This window comes from Lissotriton vulgaris, chromosome 6, assembly GCF_964263255.1.
Source record: "Lissotriton vulgaris chromosome 6, aLisVul1.2, whole genome shotgun sequence".
Classification (NCBI taxonomy): domain Eukaryota; kingdom Metazoa; phylum Chordata; class Amphibia; order Caudata; family Salamandridae; genus Lissotriton; species Lissotriton vulgaris.
The window spans coordinates 995,734,312-995,750,892 of NC_141694.1; the positions used below are offsets into that span (position 1 = coordinate 995,734,312).

The following is a 16,581-nucleotide window of genomic DNA, read 5'->3' on the forward strand; positions in this document are numbered from 1 at the left end:
CATTGCGGCGGCGCGCGGGAGTGACGCGGAACGCGCCAGCAGGGCGCATACAGCCGGATAAAGGGAGGAGGAGACCGGCAGAGCGGGGGGGAGAATCACTTACCTGCCGCCACCGCCGAGAGTCACTCCACGCCAGCAGAGAACACCAGAGCGGACGCTCAAGCCGCCACCGCCGAGAGTCACACCAGGGCACAGCAAACCGCGCCGCCGCTCCGGGAGGACCACAACTCCCGGCAGGCATTGCGGCGGCGCGCGGGAGTGACGCGGAACGCGCCAGCAGGGCGCATACAGCCGGATAAAGGGAGGAGGAGACCGGCAGAGCGGGGGGGAGAATCACTTACCTGCCGCCACCGCCGAGAGTCACTCCACGCCAGCAGAGAACACCAGAGCGGACGCTCAAGCCGCCACCGCCGAGAGTCACACCAGGGCACAGCAAACCGCGCCGCCGCTCCGGGAGGACCACAACTCCCGGCAGGCATTGCGGCGTCGCGCGGGAGTGACGCGGAACGCGCCAGCAGGGCGCATACAGCCGGATAAAGGGAGGAGGAGACCGGCAGAGCGGGGGGGAGAATCACTTACCTGCCGCCACCGCCGAGAGTCACTCCACGCCAGCAGAGAACACCAGAGCGGACGCTCAAGCCGCCACCGCCGAGAGTCACACCAGGGCACAGCAAACCGCGCCGCCGCTCCGGGAGGACCACAACTCCCGGCAGGCATTGCGGCGGCGCGCGGGAGTGACGCGGAACGCGCCAGCAGGGCGCATACAGCCGGATAAAGGGAGGAGGAGACCCGCGTCGCGGGACGCCCGGGGCGAAGCCCGGGCAAAGGGTGGGCCCTCTGTGGCCCTCCGGGGACCGAGGAGCCAGGCCGGGGCCACACCCCTTTCGTCCTTCAACGCTTACTGCTCGCCTGAACTGCTCCTAAATACGTGAGTGAGATCCTATTTCCTACATAATTACATCTTGTTTTTTAATTGAGTTTGGAACTATCAGCCACTATGACCACTAAAGTGGTTACTATGGACAACTTCCTTATAAAGAAGGTAGCGCAAATCAACAGCAACAGAAGGGCGTCCCTGGGATTGGAACATTCACCTGCAATTACTATCACACCTGAGCCCCCAGTTACTGTTCCTGATATCTCTGTGGGAAAGGAACACCCGGTCCCTGCAGGCAAAGTAACTATTGTCACAGCTATGGTCCATGCGGGGCAGCATGATGAAGTTTCTCATATTCAAGCCCCTATAGGGTTGGGCACATCCTCTACAGGAATAAATGACCCTGCAGCTAAAGAATCTCCTAGAAGATTCAAGAAAGCCCGAGTGAGACGAAGGGGGAAGCAAAGTAAGGCAAGCCATAAACCTACACAAGGAGGGGGGAGTGTGCTTGGAACTGTACCTCTATTCTCTGAGTTGAGGTCTCCCAACTTGGGAGGAACGGGGGATGTAACTTCACTGAGTCGTCTTACAGACTCTGTGATGCTTATTGATTTTTCACAACCAGGGATTATAGATAATATTGATAATCTTCCTCTTGATCGCATTACAATGAGCAAACATCTCTTGTCTAGCACACCAACTAGCTCATCATTACTGGATTCACCAACAGGGAATGATAATGGCAGGCTATCAGGTTCTCCAAAAATTCCCATTGAGTCATCTTCTAGGTCTTCTATTTCCCCCCCTGCTACAAGAACTAGTAAAAAAAGGGGGGGCGAGCCACTTTATAATCAAGCACAGAAGATAAGGAAAGGGGCAGCTCATCCCCGACAGTCACAAACTGGTCAAACCTTATTAGGTGAAGAAGCCATGATGGCCAAAATTGTAGAACTTATTAGGGGCGTGATGCAACCGATTCTGGATAAGACCAATATGATGAGTACACACTTAGACATAATAGAGAAAAAGGTTGAACAGAATTCCCTCCTTTTACATGACCTAATAAAGGGCCCGGGAAAAGTTAAGATGAATTCTATAACAAAGACTAACCTACCTGCAAAATCTAAAGTAATAGAGCCCCCCATAACACCAGCTCCCATAATATCAGCAACTAAAGCACCAGCATCTGTGCTAAAAAAGAAGCCAGTGCAAGAGAGGGTAAGATCGGGTAGCCCCACGATTACACTATTAACTTCTACACCACAATTGCCTATAACTCAGCCGGCGGCCCCAGTAATTAAGGATCAAACCCTTAAACCTGGGGGACCTCAAAACCAGGGTGGTAGTAAGGATATATTAACATCTAAGTCATTGTCTCAGAAAAGACGAGCCGTACCATAGATTTACCCCCAGACTCTGCCCCTTTCGTTATTGTAATGGCAGGGGTCCCAGAACTGCCTGTAGGTAAATGGGAAGATCATGTAGCCTTACGGAATGAGGTTACCTTTTGGCTCCGAGACAACAGACCGTTACCTGCATCCATCAATGGTGAAATTTTAAGTGTAAGGCGGGCCAATTGGGTGGGAGTTAGACCGAAGGATAGAAGGGGTGATGTTATAATCATTAATTTTAAGGATTATAGGGCCGTGAGGCACATTGGAGATTGGTTCGATGCCAGTAGCAGCGATGCCATCTCCACACATCTTTTATCCTATTTCTATCCCTATGCACCATCAAAAGACTATAATGAACAGGGCTGGGATAGGCGGCTATTTAAGAAGCCAACCCATCAACAACGGGGGTCTAGAAATGTGAGATCATGGGATAGGCCCGGTCTAAGGGGGCCACCTCCTTTGTTGGGTGGTCCTGTTTATGTAAATGCTCAGGACCCCCATACTTACATGCAAAGGCCGGAGGTCTTTTATCCCAGATATCAGTTACAAGATCATCAATACCCCCCTTTAAATAATCAATACCCACCATACCTGGAGCCTAACCCTCCCATAGGTAGACCATGGAATAACAGAGAATTTTTTCCACACATGTACAATCTACCTACTCAAAATCGCTTCCAGATTTTCTCTGGTCTGGATGGGGTTGATTGACAGCAAGCTCAGATATCCCAAGAAAATCTGGTCGGGAAAAATTTTTCTCCTCCAATTTCCCACCCTCTTACTAAGGGTATGGTTCCCCCTAAAAGTATTGAGGCTTTGAGCGAGTTACCCCAAGAATTGCCCACTTTACAAAAGGTCATTACTTTTGATAGATTGACACCATGCGACAGTAATACTCTGGAGCAGGTGCAATCTATCACAAATGTTAAAAATGGGAGTGGGGAACAAATAACAGATGACCCAATCCAGATAAAGAGCGATCCATGTGCACTGCTCTTTTGGAATATAGCAGGGTTTAGGCAAAAAATTACTAACCCAGCCTGGGAGTCTGTAATAAATGGCCAGGATATAGTGGCCTTGCAAGAAACATGGATCCAGGAATCAATCCATGTAAATGGTTACAGAACCTTCTTTACACCAGCTGTTGGAGGTCATTTTGGTAGAGCAAAGGGTGGATTGACCACGCTTGTTTCAAATCAACTTAAAATTAAACAAGCTCATTGCCATTTATACTCCAGTTATTTTCAGCTTATCACCCTAAGGAACTTTAAAGGAGCTGGGGTGTTAATTATTAATTTCTATAATAACGTCCCGAGAGATGAAATTCTGGCTGTTATGAAGCAGCTTAAGGAGGAAGTTCAGTTAGAGTTAGATAAAAATGATAGAGAGTTGGTAATTTTATGGGGGGGGGATTTTAATTGTTCATTATGTACTAAAGGAAATCATGGCCTATGTGGCCTAATGACAGAGAGAGACATGCATTTGACACACTTTGATCATACTCTGATGGGGGACCTGCTTAATGAATTATTATTTACGTTTGACTTAGGGTTTGCTAATGAATCTGCCCTAGAACCCACACCCTTCGCACCGACCTTTGTTGGTAGAGGCTCAGCAACAACCATTGATTTTATTATCGCCTCCAGTAATCTTAATCATAGACTGTTGGGGGTTACGAATATCCAATTACCCATAAGTGACCACCTTCCACAATGTCTTAAGGTAGTAGACTTGTTCCCAGACCCATCGACAGCCGCGCCTCTAGTTGAGACAGCGGTTGATGTTGTCCTTGGGAGACAAAATGGGTACACACTTAAATGGAGCAAAGTAATCCCCGCAACCTTTTTTAAAGAAATCTGGGAGGTGTGCTCAAATAGTTTTAGGATTTGCCTGAGTGACAACTCCACTAATGATCAAATTATCGAGCACTTTGGAATAATAGCTACAAACATAAAAAGTAGCCTAAGGGTGGAGGCAAAACATAGAGGTAAGGGACCCAAGAGTTGGTTTAATAATGCATGCACCAGGGCATTGAAAAATTTAAAACAGGCAGTACACAGATGCCCTAGGGATATAGGCGAAATAAGAGAGTGCAGGTCCGCATATAATCAGGCCCTGAAAGTAAGGAAAACTACGCTAAATAAGGAGGCAATAGATTCCCTTTGCGAGGCCTCGCAATCTAAAGATTCCGCTGCATTTTGGAAAGTAATTAACACCCCTTTCCCATATGAAACCCATACGGCGCGAATCGAGATTGCAATAGACGAGGATAAATGGGTAGATCATTACTCAAATCTTTATAAGGCACAGGAAGATATCCATAGTGAGGGTCCTAACTCTAGTTTGGATTCGCAACAGAGTTATAACCTGGTTGTAACACTCGATGAGGTACTCCTAGCCTTGAGATCTACCAAAGGCGGTAAGGCTGCCGGACCTGATGGGATTCCGGCAGACCTATTTAAAGCTAATACTGAAATCTGGGGACCTATGCTGGTACAACTTTTTAATGCAGCTCTCTCAATGGGCCTGAAAGAATCCTGGTTCACTTCTGTCATTGTCCCGATCTACAAGAAGGGGGATAGGAACAGTTGTGCCTGTTACAGACCAATCTCCCTTCTTGACTCATCAGTAAAAATTTTGGGACGTATTGTGTTGGCAAGACTCCAAAGCTGGGCAGAGGAAAATGATATCATCAGTGATTTGCAATTTGGTTTTCAAAAAGGGATTGGCACAATTGAGCAAGGTTTAAACCTAATGCTTTTGCAGCACAAATACATAAGGATAAAATCAGAACGTTTATATTTCACTTTTGTGGACCTTTCATCAGCGTTCGATTGTGTATCACACTCTAAATTGTGGGGAATAATGAAAGGTTTGGGTGTGGATAATAACATCATCTGTTTCTTGAGGGAACTTTACAGTGGAGCCACAGCTTCTGTTCGCTACGGCAGGGGGGGCGAATGCTCCAGACAATTCAGTGTAGGTCGCGGAGTGCGGCAAGGTTGCGTATTGACACCTTTCTTATTTCTTCTTTATATTAATGGGCTCGAGCGTCACCTGCTGCATGAGTGCAGGGACATGCCCAGGGTGGGGAGGAGGGCAATCCCTGCGCTCATGTACGCGGATGACGCAGTACTCATGGCACGCACTCCTCGGGCTCTGCAAAAACTAGTAGTTAGTTTTGAGAAATTCATGCTGAACCTAGATCTACTAGTAAACTGCAGTAAGACTTTTACAATGAACTGTGGCCCAAAACCAGGTAAACTGATGAAGCGTATGTTTTTAAACAATGTTCCACTGGATAATACCCCAACCTTTTCTTATTTGGGTATTTTATTTCATGAGTCAGGTGCCTGGACAAGTGCAATTAAGGCTAGAACGCTTTTATTTATGAAAACGATCATGGCCTTACAAAATTTTGTCCGAAAATTGGGCAAGAAGCCGATAAAAGAAATGTTAACTATATATATAAAGCTACATGCTTGTCTGTGGCTATGTATGGCTCAGGTTTGTGGGGATACGCAAATGTAGATCAGATCCAGCTGGTTGAGAATACATTTTTGAGGGGAGTCCTAGCAGTTCCACAGTGTGCTGCCACATTCAACTGTCACGCTGAACTTGGCCAACCTTACATAACGGACATTATCAAAATTCAACCTATCCTACTGTGGCATAGGGTATGGACTACAAATGAATGCGTTATGAATCGGGCCCTGTTACAAGACACCCTCAGTCTGGACCATGTGGACAGAATGGAATGGCTGGGATATGTAAAGCGTTTCCTAACTGAGATTGGATGCTACTCATATTACTCGGATCCATCCTCAATGGATACCATCTCCAGGAGTACACTAAAAACTATCTGCCTGGACCATCTTGTGGATAAGAGGAAGAGAGTGGAAATTTTGAAACCCACAGTACACTCTCACCTTACTACTCTCTGTGAGATTAACTCTGTACAGCCATACTTATCCCTGCCCATGACAAACTATGATCGTTTTCTTTTAACTCGTTTTAGATTCTGTATATTTTTTAGATTAGTGTCTTTTCCACGCATGAACTCATGGAATCACATCCTGCCCACTTGTTTGTGTGATGATACGTCACAACAATCTGACATTCATATCCTTTTTTTCTGCAGATTTTATAGTGCCCTCCGTAGAAAAATTATTGTCCCTTTTTTAAAAGACATGAATTTAACCAGATGTCGCCCAGCTTTTTTAGAAGTACAGAAAATGGATACGGTTTTAACTGTTACTGTGGTTTTAAATTATTTAAAAAGTGTTTTTAAATTTAGGAAACAAATGCTAACTGAAACGGCCTAGACCTCCTACTGATCTACCTCACCGTACTGATAATCATGAGATGTAATTATTGTAATCATTGTAACCATTGTAAATTGTTTTATGTTTGCTACTTTTATGGGTATTTGTTTTTAACCGAATAAAGTTTATTGAACTGAACACCATTGTCCTCCGGCACTCCGACTAGGCGAATGTTGTTCCGCCGGGCCCTATTGTCGTATTCCTCCATGCGTTTGGCCAACAGGTCTTGTGATGAACGCAAATTCCCAATCTCGGACTGCGCTTCCGCCATGTCTGTCACCAAACTTGATGCCTTTAGGTCCAGTGCCTTGACCCTCTCGTTCGTCTTGGCCAGGTCGGCACGAATAAGAGTAACATCAATCGCCACCGTGTCTATCTTCGACACGATGGCCTCATACTGCTGACTCATATCGGCCTTGAGTCCCGCAATGGCGGCCAGTAGGTCCTGAAGGGACACTTCCGAGGAGGTCGCCATGTCCGTCTTCGGGTCTTCCAAGCCACGGCTGGCAGCACTGGGGGAACCTCTCGGTTGCGTATAGCGGTCGATCACGTTGGACTGGATCGACCCGCCACGACTAGTAGCCTTCCTGCGCTTCTCCATCTCGGGTTTCGTCGCCATGTTGAATTCAGCACCCCACGGGGACAACCCGGGTGCGACAGGATGTCGGCGATTCTCGACCTCAAAAGTCTGGTTTTGCAAGAAATTGTCGCGGGCCACTGAGCCGGCACTGCGAAAAAGCGTGCTGCCAGTGAGAACAGCAAACCAGGATTAAAGAGCAGGTCACAGAGAGTCAGGACACGAGAGGACCAGAAACCGAAAGTGAAAGTGGCACATCATCGGTGAAGCAAATGCCAGGCAGCCGTTGTTGTTGCATTACTGCTCGGCCATCCAAGGCAAAAGAGTCCCCGGTCCCGTCCGGGGCTAGGCCAGGAAGTTAGAGACGATGTAAAAATGGTCCCCGAAGTCCGATCTCGGCCCAAAAACGATCGACAGCATCAGTAAGAGTAGCACTTCAAAAGCCCGTCGAAGTGACCAGGATAACTGAAGGATAAATCAAGAAGAGCGGTGCGGGTCTCGGGAGCTCTCTGCTCACGCGACCATCTTGGATGCCCGCGTAGCTCCTCCCCCCCTTGGCCCATTTTTGAATAATTTCAGACAATTCTCTAATCCCAAATGCCGAAGTGAGTTCGAATAAAGGGGTTGACGTATTTATTGCTGGGATTGTATATCTTCTATAAAAATCCTGCAGTTTGCGAAAAAAACACTGCATACACTTATAGCGCACTAGTTTAAGTGATTTTGTGATTTTTAATGGACAGGGTATCTGGTACTCTACAGATTAAACTCATGAAATAGTTCACAAATACTCCTGTATGAAATTCTGACTTACACCTAGACACATATTGTGCAAAATATGCAAAATAGTAATCCCTGCAATTAAGGAGGGCTAACCCACAATTCTCCAACTCTTTGTATAAAGGGCTTAGTGCAATTCAGGTTTTTTCCCCACAGGAAAGACGTAAACATGGAGTCTAATTTACAGACGAAAGGTGCTGTTAAAACACACAGAAATGCAGAGAATAAAAAATTAAACAGCAGGAGAACAGACATCTTGATCAATGAAACCCTCCCCAGGATAGTTAAAGGGAGCGAGTTCCAACGGAGTAATAAATCCTGTACTTTCAACAGAAGCGGAGCAAAACTTAAAATCATAAAGATCAGAAATTTGTGATGAAAAACTAATTGCCAAGTATTTTTGGGGGGTTTGAATTTACGCATGACAAGATATGAGTATGTAAGACATCAGGCGTGCATCTGTGCTGGATTATTTCCGTTTTCTTTTTATTAATTTTATACCTGCTGAACGATTCAAACTGTTCAAAGACCTCAAAGACCTTTGCTTGGACTCCCTTATCGCAATCGATAATGAGCATGATATCATCAGCGTATAACTTTAGTTTCCTCATAGTAGGTAGAGGGGGCTAGTATCTGCATTTCTTGGATGGCAATAGCCAAAAGCTCTATAAAAAAAAGGCAATAAAAACAGGGGACAACCTTGTCTGGTCCCAGGTTGAATGCTAATTTGTCTTACCTCGGAGGCGTTAACAATAATATTGGCTTCTGCATTTTGATACATTCTCTGAATCAGCCCTGTGATCTGGGTGGTATACCAAACCTAGACAGGATGGGGAATAAAGTCTCCCAGGCGACGAGGTTGAACGCCGAAGGACCCGCGCCTGTATTTCCTTGGTCTCGAAATAATCCAGTGCTTCTGCTAAATAATGTGTATTTGTCCCAAGCTGTCTTCCTGCAAAAAAAACATTTTGATCAGAATGGATCAGGTTTGAAGCTATTATATATAATCTATTGGCTAAACGTTTGATAATAATTTTATAGTCAGAATTCAAAAGTGTGATTGGGTGATATGAATGAGGGTCTTTGCAGTCTTTCGCCATTTTTAGGTCTCGCCTACGCAGCGTGCATGCCCCCTCTCTGTACCCCTTGCCTTCAGCACCCCTCCCTACCCGGAGCACCTATTCACCCCGTTTGCCCCGTTACCCACGCTTATACAGCAGACTCTCCTCCCCTGGGGCGCACATTGATGACTTTTCCGGACCCCACCATCGGTCTCTGAATAGGGGAGGATATTGGTTTAATAATCACTGCTCATTTCGTCCTCCTTGAATGTTTCTTTCCCCTCTATTCATACAAAGACATCAGGGCCAGCATCTTCATCATAAAAATTAAAGCTTATTTACAAGAACTTACGCTGCCGTACACCATTTTTTCCATCCTTGTAAGTGAACCCCAAAGTTCTAGAACCAGGGCACGTTTATTCAACATGCTGCAGTGAAGTAAGTAATGTGCCTCTTTGATAGCTATTGAACTAGAATTGCCGACCCTTGCTTTAAAAGAAACTGTGCCCACTGACCCTGTGTTATCCTCTCCCCTCGGTTTCTACACAGCCCAATTCGTGAAGCTTTAAATCACTGTTTAAGGCCATCCAATAATCTGAGACCATTGCATACCTTTAATTGCCCGTGGCCATTAACGTGATGATAACTACATGCCGCATGGCAAATTCAAGGAGGCTCTGGCAGGTAGAACTGGAGCCGGGCTGGTGACAACCGCACAGGGCCAGTGATTTATTAGCCACTGCACCTGTAAGTGATCACCTGGAAACCTAAGAGCTCACGCGACGAGGCAGGCCTGTGGTTGTTACTCTCCGCCTCCATAATGCATATTTTTGGGTCTGTCTTGACAGCGTAGCTATGTGCAAACGTATTGTTCCCAGTGCTTTAAAATATGTATTCAGGGTGCTTGGCTTCACCCAGAGGAGTATTTTTCTCTCACCTAATGCGATTGGCTCTTTGGTGTATCAAAATTCAACCTCCTATCCGCGTGCATTGACGTTCACGAGTGATTGTCTGGCTTAACGGCCAGAGTGGCTGATCTTGACGTTCCGGAACGAGGTTCGAGTCTGGGGGGCGTCTGGAACACCCTGTGAATATGCACAAATCAATTAATCGCCCTGGGACTAAAAAAATAATTGTGTCCGTCTGTAATGCAGCTACTGATCATGTAAAGCGCCCCATACCTTCGGGTTTAGTTCACACTATATAAAACGGCAACAGAAAAAATATATATATCTCAAAATAACACAGATTGAATTACTTGTCTCATAGATAAACTGTACACAGACAACAATTATAGATGGTTATGCTTTTTCTCTGAAGAACGCTTTCTATCAATGTTTAGTCATGACTCAAAATGGAAGTCAGACGTATTGCTTTGCCAATGCTAGTTTCTCCTTTTGGCATGCATGTTTCTCTTTATCTAAAAAAAATAAAATGAGTAGAATCGCGTTGTTTGTTTTTGATTTTTTGATAGCTCTTCTCCTCCCCTCGCCTCCAATAAAAACAAGAATTGGCATAGCCAATAGGTCTTGCCTTTGGGACCTTATAAGTGTTTAGTTATCCAGCACAACATTCTTGGTGCAACAACATCAACTGCTGCATAGCTAAACACTTAGCCCAGTGGTTAAGGGTTTGTTGGCTCACCCTATGCCGCCCCCTTTAACAGCACTCCCCAACCAAACCACTGTAGAGGTATCAATCGTCAATAGGATGCCTGACGAGCCTAACCCATCATTTTCTTGCTCCAATCGATTTGCTGTGCTAGAGTGTTTGGGGGAGGGATTCCCACCTGTTATAAAAAAGAACTGTAATACTGATGTACTGGTCCCGTGCCCATGTAGAGAATCCCTAGAAGGGTTATTGCAGAAAGTGGAATCTCTTCAAAGAGAGGTGGTTTCCTTAAAAAAAATGATCTATGTTTTACACTGCAGGGCCAACTACGACCCAGCTCCAGCCCGCGGCTCGATGCCTGAACCACCCCCACACACATGGTCTCCTCTTCTAAGTAAGCCTGTGACTGGTGCTCCTCCTGAGGGGAGTGGCGGGATCCCTCCACGGCCGCGAGGCCGAGGAGACCCTTCCACCCCGATGGCCCCAGTCCTTGGTCCCAGAAAATCTTATGCTGAATCACTGAAAGTGCCAGGGGCTCGTAACACCTTTTCTAACACTAGGGGGCCCCAGGGACAGGGAAATCTTGCCATGAATCCGATAACAAATACCCAGGCTACAGTCGACATGGTGAAAGACCCTAAACCCTCTTGCAACCAAGGATATGAAAGTGGCGAATCCCTTCGCAACAAGGCCATACACTGGTTGCGACATGTGAGGGGGTGTAGATCTATAATCCGGGAGGACATTGTGAGAGCAAGAAGGGTCGCTTCACATAACTCGAAGCTTGATTGCATCGAGTTATTGTTAACCGATGCAGTTCTTGCCGAGAATCTATTGGCCCTGGAATTCCGCACATCTTCCCCGGAGTACTCTACTATCCAGATTAGACGCTTACCCCTATGGGCGCCAATTGGGGCGGATGATCAAGAAACACCAGGGAGACCAGGGGGAGGATCAGGTTTGAGCGGGTGGACTGACTAGATGTATGGCCCACCGAAAACTCACGTGCAGTTAACTTGGGTGCTAGCTGCACAGAGAGCGCCACCCATACTAGCCACATTGGAATTCATCAGGCCCAGGGTTGGGAGGCTGGAGAAGGGCTGGTACTCCGCGGTATCAGGGATATCCCACTAGGGGAGGCCATGACCAAAATAAAAGTAATCAACCTTCTCTCCTGGAACGTGGCAGGTCTGGAGAAGAAGCTATTGCTCCCCGAATGAAATATATTCGTAGAGAAGTTTGAGATCTGCATATTCCAAAAGACTTGGAGTTTAACCCCCCTTCACAAATCTGGTTACTCCTCCTACTCTATCCGGGTAACCAGCTCAGGTAGGGCACGGCCCTCTGGGGGGCTATTAATATGGGTTAGCATCTCTCTGGACTGGACAATAACCACACATAAAATTCTGTCACATGACATCTTGCACCTTTCTATCAGAGGCACACCTAACAGCCCAGTACTAGTATTATTAAACATCTATGCTAGAGGCTCCGCAGACGCCCAGACATCCCCGACTATACTAGCTCTGGAATGTATGCTTTCCGGCATTTCACCACATTCCAACATCATAGTAGCAGGGGATCTCAACTGCACGTTTGAACCGTTGAGCGTAGAGGATCACTTGAGTATCACTGAAGAAGATGCTAAATGGGCTGTCCCGCCCCTTAGTCTTGCCCCCATTAAAAAGTGGTCCCAGAGGGCTATCTAAACAAATGCCCTCACTCTGGAATTTAATTTGAGGGCCGCAACCGGGAGGACAAGATCGGACCCAAATGGTGTGAACACTTTTAATCGGATTAGCTCCCCGTTTAGAATAGATTATATCCTTCTCGATCTTCGTTTATGGGGAGATCGCCAGGATATGGAGGTCAAATCCTCCATAGACAGTGATCACAATCCCCTTTGCCTAGTTATTAACAACCTCTGGTCCCCTCCAGCCAGACAGGTATATACCCCTCGGCATTGTCAACTAGAGAGGTAACTCCTTCCAATTGCAATAGGCGCCTTAAATGGCTGAAAATCTCCCAACAAGAACAAACACTGCAAAGTGTCAAGAAAGCCCTGGGGTTCAAGAAGCAAGAAATTGTGGAGCTCTTCAGGAAGGGGAAGCTATTTAATTTCCACTGGTTCTACCAGGACTCGATTGATAAACTGAGTTCTTTATTTATTGTCAAAGGGAAACCGGGTCCAAAGCGCAATCAAGTAAGGCCAAGTAACCCATGGTACTCCTTGGGCTGCGAGGAAAAGAGGGTGGCCCTAGCCCTGGCGGTTAGGAAAAAGATCTCCTAGCAATCTCCTAGCAGCGCTACGAGGCCTCCGGGTAGTCTGCGCTTAATAAAACCCATTTAATAATAATAATAATAATAATCAAGGTTGAAAGGAAAGAGTACTCCAGGGCACAGGCAGAAGCCAAGCGAAATTGGGACGAGACACTCTGGCAGGAACTTAACCTCACCTCTAAAGAAAGGGACCCAAAATTATTTTGGGATTTAATCAATAAAGAATCTAGGAAAGGGTCAGCCTTAATTTCCAATCATATCATGGGCAAGCAAAGGTATAAGCATTTTTCCACCCTATACTCGGGAGACGAATGCTCCACGGCCCCAGCCCGTGAGCCCTTTCTAAATCCATCAGGTGCCCATTCAACACCGGGCTGTTTTGAGCTCCATGAGATGGAGCAAGCGATAAATAGCATTGCTCCTGGGAAGGCTGCGGGGCCCGATGGCCTCGCCGGGGACCTGTTTTTGTATGACCCCAAGCCGTGGGCACATTTTATTCTACTGGTAATAAACCTTATAGCATGTGAATCTACCGTCCCAGATTCTTGGAAAGGAGCCGAGGTTGTCCCAATTTTCGAGAAGGGGGACAGGGAGGACCCTGCCAACTACCGACCGATTCGTTTAATCGATGTGATCCAGAAGGTGGTTGGTAGGGTCCTCCTCACGAGGATCGGAGCATGGATGGAGGACGACAACATCCTGTCCCACTATCAAGCGGTGTTTAGGCAAAAGGTGGGAACTATGGACCAGGTGTTCAGATTCTTCATGATCTATTGGAAAGTAGTGATCTTAGGGAAAGGCAGTCTGTAACTGGCCTTTATAGATCTGAAGACTGCCTTCGATCTAGTCCCCCGGGATAAACTGTGGCAGGTCCTCCAACAACAGGGCATTTGCCCACTGACCCTCGACATTGTTAAACGTTTGCATGATGGAAACTGTGTCAAAATCAGATGGGGATCTCAGGGGCAACTAACAGAGAGGATCGCGGTGGACAGGGGGGTCCGCCAGGGATGCGTGCTGGCTCCCACCCTGTTCTCACTATTTATCAGCGGGGTGGTTGATTACCTTTGGCAGGAACCAGCAGACGCTCCCACTTTGGCGTGTGAGAAGACACCAACCCTCTTGTTCGCCGACGATACACTTCTGTTATCCAAATCACTGGGGGGACTCCAGAAACATCTGAATAGGTTTGGCATTTTTTGTAAAGCTCAGGGGCTGACAATTAATACCAACAAAACCAAATTAATGTCAATAAACCCCTCTAAACGTTTAGAAATGGCATTACCCTGATGACTCCCCTTTGGACAGTGTTGAGTCTTTTGATCCGCGTCTCTAAGAATATGAGGTGGGGTCCCCATCTAGCCAAGATGTTCTTAAGCCATAAGCGGGTGTCGGGGGCTATTTCCAGAGAACAACGTAAGTCCGCGAGCAGGCCAGTAGCCCCGGCGCTTGCGGTCTACGACGGCAAGACGCTTCTTTCGGCCCTGTACGGGGACGAATTATGGGGCTTTGAAAATGTTAGTGAGCTTGCCAGATCCGAAAACAAGTTTTTGAGAGACCTTACTTCCCTTCCTTTATCTACCCGCTGAAACCTTTATTCTATGATATGGGAAAACGTTCCATTCAGGACATCGCCCGTTTGCGTCCCTTACTATTTTGGGCACGTATAAGAAGGACCCCTGAGCTGTCCAACTATGCGGCCGCCCTTGATGAATTGGTACTAACTGACTCTGGGAATAGAATTAAATGGCTAGTCGATCTTCGTCAGCTCTTATCCAATATAGGATTCAAAGAGGCTTGGGCTAGCCAGGTCCCACCCCCAAAGCAAGACCTGAAAAGAGCCTACTGGGACTGGGTACAGACACAAGAGCTTTTGAACCCCAAACTAGGAAAACTGAAAGAGGGGTTCTTTGATCACAAAATTACCTGTAGTCTGGAACGGTATCTAGACTTTATACAGATCCCTAGGGACAGGACCCTGTACATAAAGCTGAGACTAGGGACCCTCCCCATTAATAGTGTGACAGCTGTTTGGAAGGGGCCAAATTCGCCATCTGTGTCCTGCCCAGGTTGTGGCTATCACAATGAGTCTATTGCTCACCTTTTCTTTGCCTGCCCGGCCTATAGAATGGCCAGACCCAAATGGCTTAAACCAGTGTGCAAAACGCTAGGCCCAATGAATCATCGTGCAGCACTCCGCATTCTGAGAACTGACACTTCATCCTTATTAATGATTTGCGGAGTGGCCAAGTTTCTGGGTAGTGCTTGGCTAACACGAAAAAAGATCACAGAAAAGAAGTGTATGGTCCAAGAATCTCCTAAGCTCTTGGCTGTCATTCAAATTAAGCCTTTGCCCCAATGAGTAAACAGCACAGTGCACCAGCCTTAGGGCTCTGAACTAGCACTACTAACATGAAAAAACGGCCCATTTCCCTCTGGCTCCTTTTCCCATTTTAAGATTCGTCTTTTTTAACCTTTATTGGAACGTGTAGTATGACCTAGAATTAAATGTTCATGGTTTTCGATATACTATTATTGATATGAAAAATGGTGTACATTTCTCTTGTTTTAGTGTTACTCATCTGAATATATGGATTTTTAATGTTGGATAATGTGTATCATGATGTATGATGCAATTTTACCTTGTATGTTCTTTTACTATTGGAATCTTTTAATTTGTAAATGCTTTTATGATATTTTTATATTGAATAAAGCTCCTACTACTGCTAAACACTTATAAGGTCCCAAAGGCGAGACCTATTGGCTATGCCAATGCTTGTTTAAAAAGTGACTACATTCCCTCTTCGGAATGACACTGGTATTGGACCTCCCTCTAGAATTGAGTTGGCAATCAATAAAAAATATTCTGATAAAACCTCTGAAAATGTTTTTAAAAATTCTGCCAGAATACCATACGGTCCACAGGCTTTACTATCGGGAGGTTTTTTTATAACATCACCCTGTCTTTCTTTAGCGAAGGGGCGCAAAATAATAATTTTATCGGTCTCAGAGAGTACCAGAATTTTCTGTTCCCGAAGGAACATTTCCAGGGACGTTTCCAACATTATATCTCCTATGTTAGCCGGGTCCTCGCTTTGGGTACCAGTAGCGGGGCATTTCAATACACTGATCTGGTTACTTGAAGCCTGATCCTGAGCCTGCCATGAGAGAAACCTCCCTGTAAAATTACTTTCTTTGTATACCTTTTGCCTATAGTTATGATTGGAAGTTTCGCATTTTAAATAATAAGCTTCGCTTAGAGCCTGTTTAGCCTGGACAAGTTTCCTTTGGTTGAAAGCCGAAGGACTTCTAAGAAAGGTATCAAATCACCACTGAAACTTCTGCTCTAGGATTTGTGTTTTTCATTCTCTTTTTTAAAATTTTCTGCATCTTTACCAATAGCCAGGCCACGAATATATGCCTTAAAAAAATCCCAGACAATATGTGGAGGAGCCGTCCCATGATTTCTTGCGAGAAATTCCTTTATGTCTGTTTTACAGAGTGGCACCCAACTTTTTTCCAGCAAGTATTGCCTATTAAGAGTCCATCTCTTGGATTGAACCAGAACTTTGCCTAACTCAACCTCTAAAATTATCATGCCATGATCCGAGAATCCATTGGGGAGGATTCTCTGATTACTAAAATTCAGGGCCATGGCAATAGGAAAAACATCAAT

The 16,581-nt window shown here is 45.9% G+C and overlaps 1 protein-coding gene across 1 annotated transcript in view; it reads left to right on the plus strand.

Moving 5' to 3' along the window:
* Positions 1–16,581, plus strand: part of AKAP7 (A-kinase anchoring protein 7) — a 1,654,018-nt gene that overhangs the window by 1,314,817 nt on the left and 322,620 nt on the right. The gene's annotated exons all lie outside the window — the stretch shown is intronic.